Consider the following 15729-nt stretch of genomic DNA (forward strand, 5'->3'; position numbering starts at 1 on the left):
CAAAGGGACATTCGGTCCCTAAAAATGGAAGAGTTTAGGAACAACAGCAACTCAGCCAAGAAGTGGTAGGCCACATAAACTGACAAAGAGGGATTAGTGCATAGTGCAAAGACTTTCTGCACAGTCAGTTGCTATAGAGCTCCGAAAATCATGTGACTTTCCAATTAGCCCACGTGCAGTACGCAGAGAGCTTCGTGGAATGGGTTTCCATGGCCGGGCAGCTGCATCTAAGCCTTTAAGCACCAAGTCCAATGCAAAGCGTAGGATGCAGTGGTGTAAAGCACGTCGCCACTGGACTCTAGAGCAGTGGAGATGCCTTCTCTGGACTGATGTGGGGGCGGTATAGCTCGGTTGGTAGAGTGGCCGTGCCAGCAACTTGAGGGTTGCAGGTTCGATCCCCGCTTCCGCCATCCTAGTCACTGCCGTTGTGTTCTTGGGCAAGACACTTTACCCACCTGCTCCCAGTGCCACCCACACTGGTTTAAATGTAAAAATAAGATATTGGGTTTCACTATGTAAAGCGCTTTGAGTCACTAGAGAAAAAGCGCTATATAAATATAATTCACTTCACTTCACTTGATGAATAACACTTTTTCATCTGGCTATCTTATGGACCAGTCTGGGTTTGGAGGCTTCCAGAGGAATGGCACATTTTGGACCGCATTGTAAATGTGAAATTTGGTGGAGGAGGAATTATGGTGTGGGGTTGTTTTCCAGGAGTTGGGCTTGGCCCCTTACTTCCAGTGAAAGGAACTTTGAATGCTCCAGGATACCAAAACATTGTGGTATCCTGTGGGAACAGTTTGGAGCGGGCCCCCTTCCTCGTCCAACATGACTGTGCGCCAGTGCACAAAGCAAGGTCCATAAAAGACATGGATGACTGAGTCCAATGTGGATGTACTTGACTGGCCTGCACAGAGTCCTGACCTGAACCCGATAAAACACCTTGGGGATGAATTCGAACGGAGACTGACAACCAACATCAGTGTGTGACCTCACCAACGCGCTTTTGGAAGAATGGTGGAAAATTGCTATAAACACACTCCGCGACATTGTGGACAGCCTTCGCAGAAGAGTTGAAGCTGTAATAGCTGCCAAAGGTGGACCCGCATCATAGTGAACCCTATGTGTCAAGGCAGGTGGCCAAATACTTTTGGCAATATAATGTGTGTGTGTGTGTGTGTGTGTGTGTGTGTGTGTGTGTGTGTGTGTGTTGCATGTTTGCCTTCTGCCAGGTGTGGGGAATGTCCAGTGAAAGTGACAACTCAGCGTATTTGCCATGCAGAGGGGACACATATATAATATATATACAGATATATATATATATAAATATTTTACAATTGGCGATTGTGGTCAAATGACTTTGTGTTGTTCTCTTGTTGGTCCCGAGTAACACCCCCGCTGCAAAAAGTACATAATTGAGTGAATGTTTATAAATATGTGTACGTTGTGCAGAGCAAGAAATTAAACTTTTTACCAGGTCAGTACAAGCGCTCGTTGTTGTTGTTGTTGTTGTTGTTGGTGTTGGCTTTTCTCTCTCTAACTATTCTCCATATAACATTTACAAGTATCAGATATTTGCAAATAACACTTTTCTCACGGGAATAATAGTCATTTTAATCATAAAGAAACAATAACATATGTTCTGCAAAATACATATTAACAATAACATTTTTCAAATGCAATTTCTTACAAAAAAAATCACATTATGATGGGACTAAGCATGTTAACATGTAGTCTTTTTACACATTATGATTGGACTATGCATGTTAACATGGAGTCTTTTTACACATTATGAGGGGACTATGCATGTTAACATGGAGTCTTTTTACACATTATGATGGGACTAAGCATGTTAACATGGAGTCTTTTTACACATGATGGGACTATGCATGTTAACATGAAGTCGTTTTCCACATTATGAGGGGACTATGCATGTTAACATGGAGTCTTTTTACACATTATGATGGGACTATGCATGTTGACATGAAGTATTTTTACACATTATGATGGTACTATGCATATTAACATGGAGTCTTTTTACACATAATGGTGGGACTATGCATGTTAACATGAAGTCTTTAGACATGACGGGACTATGCATGTTAACATTGTCGTACACATTATGATGAGACTAAGCATGTTAACATGAAAAGTGTTTTTACACATAATGATGGGACTATGTGCTATAACATGAGGTCGTTTTACACATTATGATGGGACTATGAATGTTAACATGAAGTATTTTTACACATGATGATGGGACTATGTGCTATAACATGAAGTCGTTTTACACATTATGATGGGACTATGCATGTTAACATGAAGTTGTTTTACACATTATGATGGGACTATGCATGTTGACATGAAGTATTTTTACACATGATGATGGGACTATGTGCTATAACATGAAGTCGTTTTACACATTATGATGGGACTATGCATGTTAACATGAAGTCTTTAGACATGACGGGACTATGCATGTTAACATTGTCGTACACATTATGATGAGACTAAGCATGTTAACATGAAAAGTGTTTTTACACATAATGATGGGACTATGTGCTATAACATGAGGTCGTTTTACACATTATGATGGGACTATGAATGTTAACATGAAGTATTTTTACACATGATGATGGGACTATGTGCTATAACATGAAGTCGTTTTACACATTATGATGGGACTATGCATGTTAACATGAAGTTGTTTTACACATTATGATGGGACTATGCATGTTGACATGAAGTATTTTTACACATGATGATGGGACTATGTGCTATAACATGAAGTCGTTTTACACATTATGATGGGACTATGCATGTTAACATGAAGTTGTTTTACACATTATGATGGGACTATGCATGTTGACATGAAGTATTTTTACACATAATGATGGGACTATGTGCTATAACATGAAGTCGTTTACACATTATGATAGGACTATGCATGTTAACATGAAGTTGTTTTACACATTATAATGGGACTATGCATGTTAACATGAAGTCGTTTTACACATTATGATGGGACTATGCCTGTTAACATGAAGTATTTTTACACATGATGGGACTATGCATGTTAACATGAAGTTGTTTTACACATTATGATGGGACTATGCATGTTGACATGAAGTATTTTTACACATAATGATGGGACTATGTGCTATAACATGAAGTCGTTTACACATTATGATGGGACTATGCCTGTTAACATGAAGTATTTTTACACATGATGGGACTATGCATGTTAACATGAAGTCTTTTAACACATTATGATTTGACTATGCATGTCAACATGAAGTCTTTTTACACATTATGATGGGACTATGCATGTTAACATGGAGTCTTTTTACACATTATGATGGGACTATGCATGTTAACATGATGTCTTTTTACACATTATGATGGGACTATGCATGTCAACATGAAGTTGTTTTACACATTATGATGGGACTATGCATGTCAACATGAAGTTGTTTTACACATGATGGGACTATGCATGTCAACATGAAAAGTATTTTTACACATTATGACGGGACTATGCATGTTAACATGAAAAGTCTTTTTACACATTATGATGGGACTAAGCGAGCACAGCATGAATGTTGTACAGAGCACATGTTTTGTGGGTCTTCCTGTTGGACTTACCTTGAGGGCAAACAGCAATACACACGGCATGGCTGGGTTGGGTTGGGGGAGTTGCGTGTCCTTTCTGTGAGGTGGGGGGCAGGGGGGTGTCCCGAGCCAGCCTCCCGTCACCATTGAGCCGCAGGCCGTTAAAAGCCATTGTGCCCATGGACGGTGGAAGGAAGGCGGCCATTGGCTGTGGTCGGGTGGAGGCCCCTGAAGAAAGGCAGAGCCGTTAGCAGGAAAATCAAAAAGCCATCAGACTCGTTTGTTGCTGCTCAACAGGAGAGAAACTACTCGGGTTTCAAACCCACGACTTTCTCAGAACTATTTCAACATATAACTTTATATATATATCTATTTATACATCCAACCTCCCTTTTCAAGCCTTGCATAAATATCTTTGCCAACATGTAAAAAAAAAAAAAAAACTGTGTTTAGTTGTACTCTGCAGGTTTGAAATAAATATTTCAATTCAAATTCAAATAAATGTTTATATATACATACATATACATATGTAACCTTATATATAATATATAAACATGCATAAACACATCTAACCTTATATGTAAATATATATCTATACATACATGTACACATAACCTTATTTATAAATCTATATCTATACATACATATACACACCTAACCTTATATATAAATATTTATCTATACATACATATACACTAACCTTATACATAAATATTTATACATACATATACACATTTAACCTTATACAAAAATATATCTATACATACATATACACATCTAACCTCATATATAAATATATATCTATACATACATATACACATCTAACATGATATATTAATATATATCTAGACATACATGCACACATCTAACATTATATATTAAAATATATCTAGACATACATATACACATCTAACCTGATATATTAATCATATCTATACATACATATACACGTCTAACCCTATATATAATATATAAATATACATAAACACATCTGACCTTATATATAAATATATATACATACAAATACACATCTAACCTTATATATAAATATATAGCTATACGTACATATACACATCTAACCTTATATATAAATATATATCTATACATACATATACACACCTAACCTTATATATAAATATTTATCTATACATACATATACACTAACCTTATACATAAATATTTATACATACATATACACATTTAACCTTATACAAAAATATATCTATACATACATATACACATCTAACCTCATATATAAATATATATCTATACATACATATACACATCTAACATGATATATTAATATATATCTAGACATACATGCACACATCTAACATTATATATTAAAATATATCTAGACATACATATACACATCTAACCTGATATATTAATCATATCTATACATACATATACACGTCTAACCCTATATATAATATATAAATATACATAAACACATCTGACCTTATATATAAATATATATACATACAAATACACATCTAACCTTATATATAAATATATAGCTATACGTACATATACACATCTAACCTTATATATAAATATATATCTATACATACATATACACATCTATCATTTTATTTATATATATATATATATACACACACACACACACACAAATACATCTAAAATAAATATTAGGGCTGTCAAAGTCAACGCGTTAAATATACATTTCTATAACGGCACCCATTTTTATAACGCGCGATTAACGCAAAGACTTGCTTTTTGCCCCTCGGGCCGTGCCGTATCGGAGGAACTTGGCTGCAGTTCACTTGCTGCTGATGAGCCACAAGCCATCAGAAATGGACAAAAGAAAGTCTACCTTATGGAAACATCAGCTTCAAAGTCAGAACAAGTTGTTATCCCTACAAGAAAGGACTAGTTTGCACTAAGAGAAGAGACCACCTCCCTGCAGCAAACACCTGCTGTGCTTGTCGTACACAGGTGGGTGTGGCTTCACTTCCATGCTCAGATTACATGTAAAGTGCACTGATGACATAACATTTAGATTACATGTAAGGTGCAGTGATAACATTTAGATTACATGTAAGGTGCAGTGACGACATAACATTTAGATTACAGGTAAGGTGCAGTGACGACATAACATTTAGATTACAGGTAACGTGCAGTGATAACATTTAGATTACATGTAAGGTGCAGTGATGACATAACATTTAGATTACAGGTAACGTGCAGTGATAACATTTAGATTACATGTAAGGTGCAGTGACGACATAACATTTAGATTACAGGTAAGGTGCAGTGATGACATAACATTTAGATTACATGTAAATTGCAGAGATGACATAACATTTAGACTACATGTAAGGTGCAGTGATGACATAACATTTAGATTACATGTAAGGTGCAGTGATGACATAACATTTAGATTACAGATAAAGTGCAGTGATTACATATTTAGATTACATGTAAGGTGCACTGATGACATAACATTTAGATTACAGGTAAGGTGCTGTGATGACATAGCATTTAGATTACATGTAAGGTGCACTGATGACATAAAATTTAGATTACATGCAAGGTGCACTGATGACATAACATTTAGATAACATATAAGGTGCTGTGATGACAACATTTAGATTACATGTAAGGTGCACTGATGATGACATAACATTTAGATTACAGGTAAAGTGCAGTGATAACATATTTAGATTACATGTAAGGTGCACTGATGACATAACATTTAGATTACAGGTAAGATGCTGTGATGACATAGCATTTAGATTACACGTAAGGTGCACTGATGACATAACATTTAGATTACATGAAAGGTGCACTAATGACATAACATTTAGATTACATGTAAGGTGCACTGATGATCACATAACATTTAGATTACATGTAAGGTGTAGTGATGACATAACATTTAGACTACATGTAAGGTGCAGTGACGACATAACATTTAGATTACAGGTAACGTGCAGTGATAACATTTAGATTACATGTAAAGTGCAGTGATGACATAACATTTAGATTACAGGTAACATGCGGTGATAACATTTAGATTACATGTAAGGTGCAGTGACGACATAACATTTGGATTACAGGTAAGGTGCAGTGATGACATAACATTTAGATTACATGTAAGGTGCAGAGATGACATAACATTTAGACCACATGTAAGGTGCAGTGATGACATAACATTTATATTACATGTAAGGTGTAGTGATGACATAACATTTAGATTACAGGTAAAGTGCAGTGATAACATATTTAGATTACATGTAAGGTGCACTGATGACATAACATTTAGATTACAGGTAAAGTGCTGTGATGACATAGCATTTAGATTACATGTAAAGTGCACTGATGACATAAAATTTAGATTACATGCAAGGTGCACTGATGACATAACATTTAGATTACATGTAAGGTGCTGTGATGACAACATTTAGATTACATGTAAGGTGCACTGATGATGACATAACATTTAGATTACAGGTAAAGTGCAGTGATAACATATTTAGATTACATGTAAGGTGCACTGATGACATAACATTTAGATTACAGGTAAGGTGCTGTGATGACATAGCATTTAGATTACATGTAAGGTGCTGTGATGACATAGCATTTAGATTACATGTAAGGTGCACTGATGACATAACATTTAGATTACATGCAAGGTGCACTGATGACATACATTTAGATTACATGTAAGGTGCACTGATGATGACATAACATTTAGATTACAGGTAAAGTGCTGTGATGACATAACATTTAGATTACATGGAAGGTGCAGTGATGACATAAAATTTAGATTACATGTAAGGTGCAGTGATAACATACAATTTAGATTGCATGTAAGGTGCAATGATAACATAACATTTAGATTGCATGTAAGGTGCAGTGATGACATAAAATTTAGATTACATGTAAGGTGCAGTGATAACATAACATTTAGATTGCATGTAAGGTGCAGTGATGACGTAACATTTAGATTACAGGTAAGGTGCAGGATGTCGAAAGGAGACTTTTCTATTGCAAACAATCAAAACATGTCAATACACTTTCTCAAAACAATGACACACTTTTCTGGCTTCAAAATAAAAGCGCTACACTGCACATCCGGTTTAACTATGTTTACATAGTTCATGTACAGGCTTCAAATTAGCCGCCACGCCTAACAAAATAAAGTGAAGTCATGTATTGTAGTGTCCAGGAGAAAACAAAGTCTGACGCTCTTTTTAATTTTTATTGCCAATTTTATGCTAATGGACCCAATCGAAGTGTTTCCTCCGTGCACACACGCCTGCCTCTCGTACAATAAGCAGCAACAATTTAAAAATAGAACAAAACGATATTATGCAAGAAAAATATATATGTTAATACTATACTTAACAGATTGGTTTTAAATGTATATTCACATCCCTTTTTTAAAGAATGTATGCATCATAGCAACACGTCCGTCGCTCCAACGCCGGCGAAGAAACCAAAAATTCATCCCCTCGCCGTTATTCAAGGTACCAATCAAAACCTGGATTATCGGTGCGTTAATCCACATCCAGGGTTTGATTAGTCATGAACTCACAGGCCAAGGATGTCAAGTGATATCGTCCAGTATCGTGTCCCTGTCAAGGCTTAGTGACTTGGGCAATAATAGTCAACATGGATCTGACTGGACCAAAACGTCCAGGAACCAATTGTTTAACGCTTTTTGAAATAAAAATGCTCATCACAGTCAGAGGAGAGAGAGAACAAGAACGTGGAGAAAGCGGGATAGACTTTGGACAGAGAAGTACAAGGTGAAGGTTCTGTCAGGTCCTGGTTCTGGCAAAACCTGACCTTGGCAACGTTTAGCACTAAATTAGTCTGATGTCTCAAATAGCTAAGTCTCCAAAATAACACCTTCATTACATCCTGTTAGGTTTTTGAAAAGTCCGACTAACACACCTGAAGACATTAAAATATTTTTCTAAATAAAGTTATTATAATTTTGCTACTTTATTATTGACAAATTATGACTTAATTTTACAAAAACTACAATATTAAAAAAAAATACTAGACATTTATTGTTATTGTACCCAGTTTTCCATTAAAAAAAACACTTTATTCTTGATAAAAAGTCAACTTAAATATGACTTTATTCTCAATTATTACCATTTTATCCATGTAGACTTTAAAATAATATTTTTCTCAATTAAACTATTGTAATTTGTCTACTTAATTTTTGACAAATTACAAATTAATTTACCAAAAACTACAATTGAAAAAAAAAACTACAAGTTTATTTTTATTGTCACATCTTTTTTTTCTTCTATTAATTGCAAATGAACACTTTTCCAATAAAATTCCCAATTCATTCTTGATAAAAAGTCAACTTAAATATGACTTTATTCTCAACTATTACCATTTTATCCAGGTAGACTTTAAAAAACTATTTTTCTGAATTGAATTATTGACAAATACACAATTTAACAAAAACTACAATATTTGTATTTAAATACAAGTTTATTGTTATTGTAAAATGTTTTTTTCTCGTATTAATTTCAAGTGAACACTTTTCCCATAAAATGACCACTTTATTCTTGATAAAATGTCAACTTAAATAGGACTTTATTCTCAATTAATAATAATACAAAAATACATTTTTTTTTAAATAGTACAAGTTTTTTTTAAAGTAAAATGTTTTTTTTTCTCGTATTAATTTCAAATCAACATTTTTCCCATAAAATGACCAGTTAATTTTTGATTGAAAAGTCAACTTAATAATGACTTAATTCTCATTTATAACAATTGTATCCATGTAAACTTTAAAATATTATTTTTCTAAGTTAAATTATTGTAATCTTCCTACTTTATTATTGACAAATTACGACTTAATTGAACAAAAACACCAATATTAAAAAAATAAAATACAAGATGTTTATTGTTATTGTAAACACTTTTCCCATAAAATGACCACTTTATTCTTGATAAAAAGTCAACTTAAATATGACTTTATTCTCAATTATTACCATTTCATTCATGTAGACTTTAAAATACTATTTTTCTAAATTAAATTATTGTAATACTGCTACTTTATTATTGACACATTTTTACTTAATTTAACAAAAACAAAAAATGTTTTAAATACCGGACGTTTGTTATTGTAAAATGTTTATTTCTCATATTAATTGCAAATTAACACTTTTTCAATGAAATTACCACTTTATTCTTGATTTAAAAAGTCATTTTTTTTACAATTTTATCCATGTAGATTTTAAAATATTATTTGTATTAATTACATTTTTGACAAATATGCACTTAATGTAACAAAAACTAAAATATTTTCTTTAAATACTACAAGTTTATTATAGTAAAAAAAAAATTTTCTCGTATTAATTTCAAGTGAACATTTTTCCAATAAAATTATCACTTTATTCTTGATAAAAAGTCAACGTAATGATGACTTCATTTTCATTTATTACAGTTTTATCCATGTAAACATTAAAATATAATTTTTCTAAAATAAATTGTTATTTTGCTACTTTATTATTGACAAAATTTCTACTTAATAAAAAAAAACTACAATATTTAAAAAAAAATACTAGATGTTTGTTATTGTAAACACTTTTCCAATAAAATTACCAATTTATTCTTCATAAAAAGTAAACTTAAATATGAGTTTATTCTCAATTATTACCATTTTATTCATGTAGACTTTAAAATACTATTTTTCTGAATTAAATTGACAAATACAAACTTAATTTAACAAAAACTACAATATTTGTATTTAATTACAAGTTTATTGTTATATTAAAATGTTTGTTTCTCATATTAATTTCAAATAAACACGTTTCCAATAAAATGACCACTTTACTCTTAAAAAAAGGCAACTTAAATATGACTTTATTTTCAATTATTAGGATTTTATCCATGTTGGTCGCTACATCTGTAAGTGCAAGTTAAAGCTCTACTATGCAAACCCAAAGTCCTTTATCAACAACATCCAGAAACGCCGCCAGCTTCTTTGGGCCGGAGCTCATCTAAGATGGACTGATGCAAAGTGGAAAAGTGTTCTGTGGTCCACATTTCAAATTGTTTTTGGAAACTCTGTCCTCTGGACCAAAGAGGAAAAGAACCATCCGGACTGTTCTAGGCGCAAAGGGGAAAACCCAGCATCCGTGATGGTATGGGGGTGTATTAGTGCCCAAGGCATGGGTAACTTACACATCTGTGAAGGCACCATTAATGCTGAACGGTCCATACAGGTTTTGGAGCAACATATGTTGCCATCCAAGCAAGGTTATCATGGACGCCCCTGCTTATTTCAGCAAGACAATACCAAGCCATGTGTTACAACAGCATGGCTTCATAGTAAAAGAGTGCGGGTACTTTCCTGGCCCGCCTGCAGTCCAGACCTGTCTCCCATCGAAAATGTGTGGGGCATTATGAAGCGTAAAATACCACAACGGAGACCCCGGACTGTTGAACAACTTAAGCTGTACATCAAGCAAGAATGGGAAAGAATTCCACTTGAAAAGCTTCAAAAATGTGTCTCCTCAGTTCCCAAACCTTTACTGGGTGTTTTTAAAAGGAAAGGTGATGTAACACAGTGGTAAAAATGCCCCTGTGACAACTTTTTTTGCAACGTGTTGCTGCCATTAAATTCTAAGTTCATGATTATTTGCAAAAAAAAGACGTTTCTCAGTGTGAACAAGAAATATCTTGTCTTTGCAGTCTATTCATTTGAATAGAAGTTGAAAAGAATTTGCAAATCATTGTATTCTGTTTTTATTGACCATTTACAGAACGTGACAACTTCACCGCTTTTAGGGTTTGGAACTGCGCTACATGGAAATAAGTGTACGGGAGGCACCAATTAGACAGAGAGCTCGGTGTGGAAATACATCCATCCATCCATCCATTTTCTACCGCTTATTCCCTTTCGGGGTCGCGGGGGGCGCTGGCGCCCATCTCAGCTACAATCGGGCGGAAGGCAGGGTACACCCTGGACAAGTCGCCACCTCGTCACAGGGCTAACACAGATAGACAGACAACATTCACACTCACGTTCACACACTAGGGCCAATTTAGTGTTGCCAATCAACCTATCCCCAGGTGCATGTCTTTGGAAATACAAATAAAATAAAATAAACGTTTGGAGAAATCGGACTAATTTAGTGAATGGAAACGTCCTTTTCGCTTCTTTTTTCACTTTTAGACCAGTTGATCTGCTGTTTCTTTTCTTTACGTTTCTTTTCTCCCTCTCCTTCGTGGAGGGGGGCAGATTATGTTAGATCCACTATGGACTGGACTCCCACTATATTATGCTAGATCCACTATGGACTGGACTCCCACTATATTATGCTAGATCCACTATGGACTGGACTCTCTATTATGTTAGATCCACTATGGACTGGACTCTCACTATTATGTTAGATCCACTATGGACTGGACTCTCACTATTATGTTAGATCCACTATGGACTGGACTCCCACTATATTATGCTAGATCCACTATGGACTGGACTCTCACTATTATGTTAGATCCACTATGGACTGGACTCTAACTATTATGTTGGATCCACTATGGACTAGACTCTCACTATTATGTTGGATCCACTATTGACTAGACTCTCACTATTATGTTGGATCCACTATGGACTAGACTCTCACTATTATGTTGGATCCACTATGGACAAGACTTTAACTATTACGTTAGATCCACTATGGACTGGACTCTATTATGCTAGATCCACTATCGACTGGACTCTCACTTTTATGTCAAATCCACTATGGACTGGACTCTCACTATTATGTTGGATCCACTATGGACTGGACTCTCACTATTATGTTAGATCCACTATGGACTGGACTCCCACTATATTATGCTAGATCCACTATGGACTGGACTCCCACTATATTATGCTAGATCCACTATGGACTGGACTCTCTATTATGTTAGATCCACTATGGACTGGACTCTCACTATTATGTTAGATCCACTATGGACTGGACTCTCACTATTATGTTAGATCCACTATGGACTGGACTCCCACTATATTATGCTAGATCCACTATGGACTGGACTCTCACTATTATGTTAGATCCACTATGGACTAGACTCTCACTATTATGTTAGATCCACTATGGACTAGACTCTCACTATTATGTTGGATCCACTATGGACTAGACTCTCACTATTATGTTAGATCCACTATGGACTAGACTTTAACTATTACGTTAGATCCACTATGGACTGGACTCTATTATGCTAGATCCACTATCGACTGGACTCTCACTTTTATGTCAAATCCACTATGGACTGGACTCTCACTATTATGTTGGATCCACTATGGACTGGACTCTCACTATTATGTTAGATCCACTATGGACTAGACTCTCACTATTACGGTAGATCCAGTATGGACTGGATTCTCACTATTATGTTAGATCCACTATGGACTGGACTCTCACTATTATGTTAGATCTACTATGGACTGGACTCTCACTATTATGTTAGATCCACTATGGACTAGACTCTCACTATTACGGTAGATCCAGTATGGACTGGATTCTCACTATTATGTTAGATCCACTATGGACTGGACTCTCACTATTACGTTAGATCCAGTATGGACTGGACTCTCACTATTGTGTTAGATCCACTATGGACTAGACTCTAACTATTACGTTAGATCTACTATGGACTGGACTCTCACTATTATGCTAGATCCACTATCGACTGGGCTCTCACTTTTATGTCAAATCCACTATGGACTGGACTCTAACCATTACGTTAGATCCACTATGGACTGGACTCTCACTATTACGTTAGATCCAGTATGGACTGGACTCTCACTATTACGTTAGGTCCACTATGGACTGGACTCTCACTATTATGTTAGATCCACTATGGACTGGACTCTAACTATTACGTTAGATCCAGTATGGAGTGGATTCTCACTATTACGTTAGATCCACTATGGACTGGACTCACACTATTATGTTAGATCCACTATGGACTGGACTCTCACTATTATGTTAGAACCACTATGGACTGGACTCTCATTATTATGTTAGATCCACTATGGACTGGACTCTCATTGTTATGTTAGATCCACTATGGACTGGACTCTCACTATTATGTTAGATCCACTATGGACTGGACTCTCACTATTACGTTAGATCCAGTATGGACTGGACTCTCACTATTACGTTAGATCCACTATGGACTGGACTCACACTATTATGTTAGATCCACTATGGACTGGACTCTCACTATTATGTTAGATCCACTATGGACTGGACTCACACTATTATGTTAGATCCACTATGGACTGGACTCTCACTATTATGTTAGATCCACTATGGACTGGACTCTCACTATTACGTTAGATCCACTATGGACTGGACTCTCACTATTATGTTGGATCCACTATCCCCACATCTGCGGTGATTTAGGCCTTATATAAATAAACTTTGATTGATTGATTGACTTAAAGTTCTCGTCAGGTTTGACCACGGACTTGTTTTGCGCTCGATCTCCAAGTTGAGGATCTGAGACACGTCCTCCTCCGCCCACCTCAAGAGAGTCCCTCGGTGGTCTCTTGAAGCCTTTAGTCTCCTGCGTCCTGGGTCCTCGTTTACATGACAATGCCATCTCCCAAGTCCACGGACCTCCACTGAGCTGGGCGGTGGGGAAAAAGTCCTCGGTTCAGACTGGACACAGCACATAAAAAAAAAACATTTTTTGGAGGGGTTTTCTTTTTCAGGGAGGACTTTGGTTCTAATGAAGGATTTCATGGAACTTTCACCTGTGGACTTGGTTCTGGACCACGTGACTTACCTTCTGAGACCTGTAGAGTGAAACCTGGTGTTTGTTTCGGCGTGGGCGTGCGTGGGGAGGGGTATCAAAGGGCCGAGACTATTGTTTCAAAGTGAAAAGGAGCTAATGGTCGACCATCGCAACTCGGGATCTGAGCTCCGCGGGGGGCCCCCGGGGCCAGCGCGCTACAATGGCGGCCCCCCCGCGCCGCCGCCTCCCTCCCCGCGGCGCGTCTTCCTGCCCGACGACGCGCGCCGGGGGTTGGGGGGGGCGGGGGGGCAGCCTGTGGGCGTTCTTACCAGGGCCGAGAAGTTCACCTCCAGAAAAATACAAATGTCGGACTCCCGCCACGACACGAGGCGGGAAGAGGTGAGGAACAACCGTCGTAAATCTTTGTTTTTTTTCCGTGTTTACGTCACCGGTTTGCGGTAAAATCCAAAATCCAACTACAAAAGAAGCGGGAACAAGTCACGTGACTTTAGCCTAAAAAGCCCGGAAGCTAAGTCGTCAGTTGACAAAACACAACAAAAAAATAATAATATTGAGAAGCAGTTTGATACACACTTAAATAAATTGCCAGAAATAGCCAATTTGCTCAATTTACCTTTAAATAAATAAATCTATATATACCGTATTTCCTTGAATTGCTAATTAATTTAAAGGCCTACTGAAACCCACTACTACTAGTCTGATAGTTTATACATCAATGATGAAATATTAACATTGCAACACATGCCAATACGGCCTTTTTAGTCTACTAAATTACAATTTTAAATTTCCCGGGAGTTTCGTCTTGGAAACGTCATGTAATGATGACGTGTACACAAGACGTCACGGGTTTTAAGGAAATATGAGCGCTGCGCACACACACAGCTAAAAGTTGTCTGCTTTAACGGCATAATTACACAGTATTTTGGACATTTGTGTTGCTGATTTGTGTTCAATTAATATTGGAGAAGTCACGGTAGAAAGATGGAGTTGGGAAGCTTTAGCCTTTAGCCACACAAACACACAGTGATTCCTTGTTTAAAATTCCTGGAGGTGAATCTTTCCTATGGATCTGAGCACGGTCAAGAGAACATGGATCCCTACCGGAGAAAAGCTGAGCTTGTGCCGTCGACTCCCCTGAGACACTGCGCGTCAACACACCCTTGGACACACCCTTCCGACTATCAGGTACTATTAAACTCACTAAAACACTAGCAACACAATAGAAAGATAAGGGATTTCCCAGAATTATCCCTAGTAAATGTGTCTAAAAACATCGGAATCCGTCCCAATGCAATCGCGTTTTTTGTTTTTTTTTCTAATCGGTCGCTATCAATATCC

General features: G+C 36.4%; 1 long non-coding RNA gene across 1 annotated transcript; it reads right to left on the reverse strand.

Moving 5' to 3' along the window:
- Positions 1–1532: 1532 nt before the first annotated feature.
- On the reverse strand, positions 1533–14754 carry LOC133557465 (uncharacterized). Its single transcript, XR_009807775.1, has 3 exons — positions 14422–14754; positions 14158–14294; positions 1533–3843 (listed from the first exon to the last, which is right to left on the reverse strand). It is a non-coding gene; the product is annotated as an uncharacterized LOC133557465 (long non-coding RNA).
- Between the last annotated feature and the right edge of the window lie 975 nt (positions 14755–15729).

Source organism: Nerophis ophidion, linkage group LG08, assembly GCF_033978795.1.
Source record: "Nerophis ophidion isolate RoL-2023_Sa linkage group LG08, RoL_Noph_v1.0, whole genome shotgun sequence".
Taxonomy (NCBI): Eukaryota; Metazoa; Chordata; class Actinopteri; order Syngnathiformes; family Syngnathidae; genus Nerophis; species Nerophis ophidion.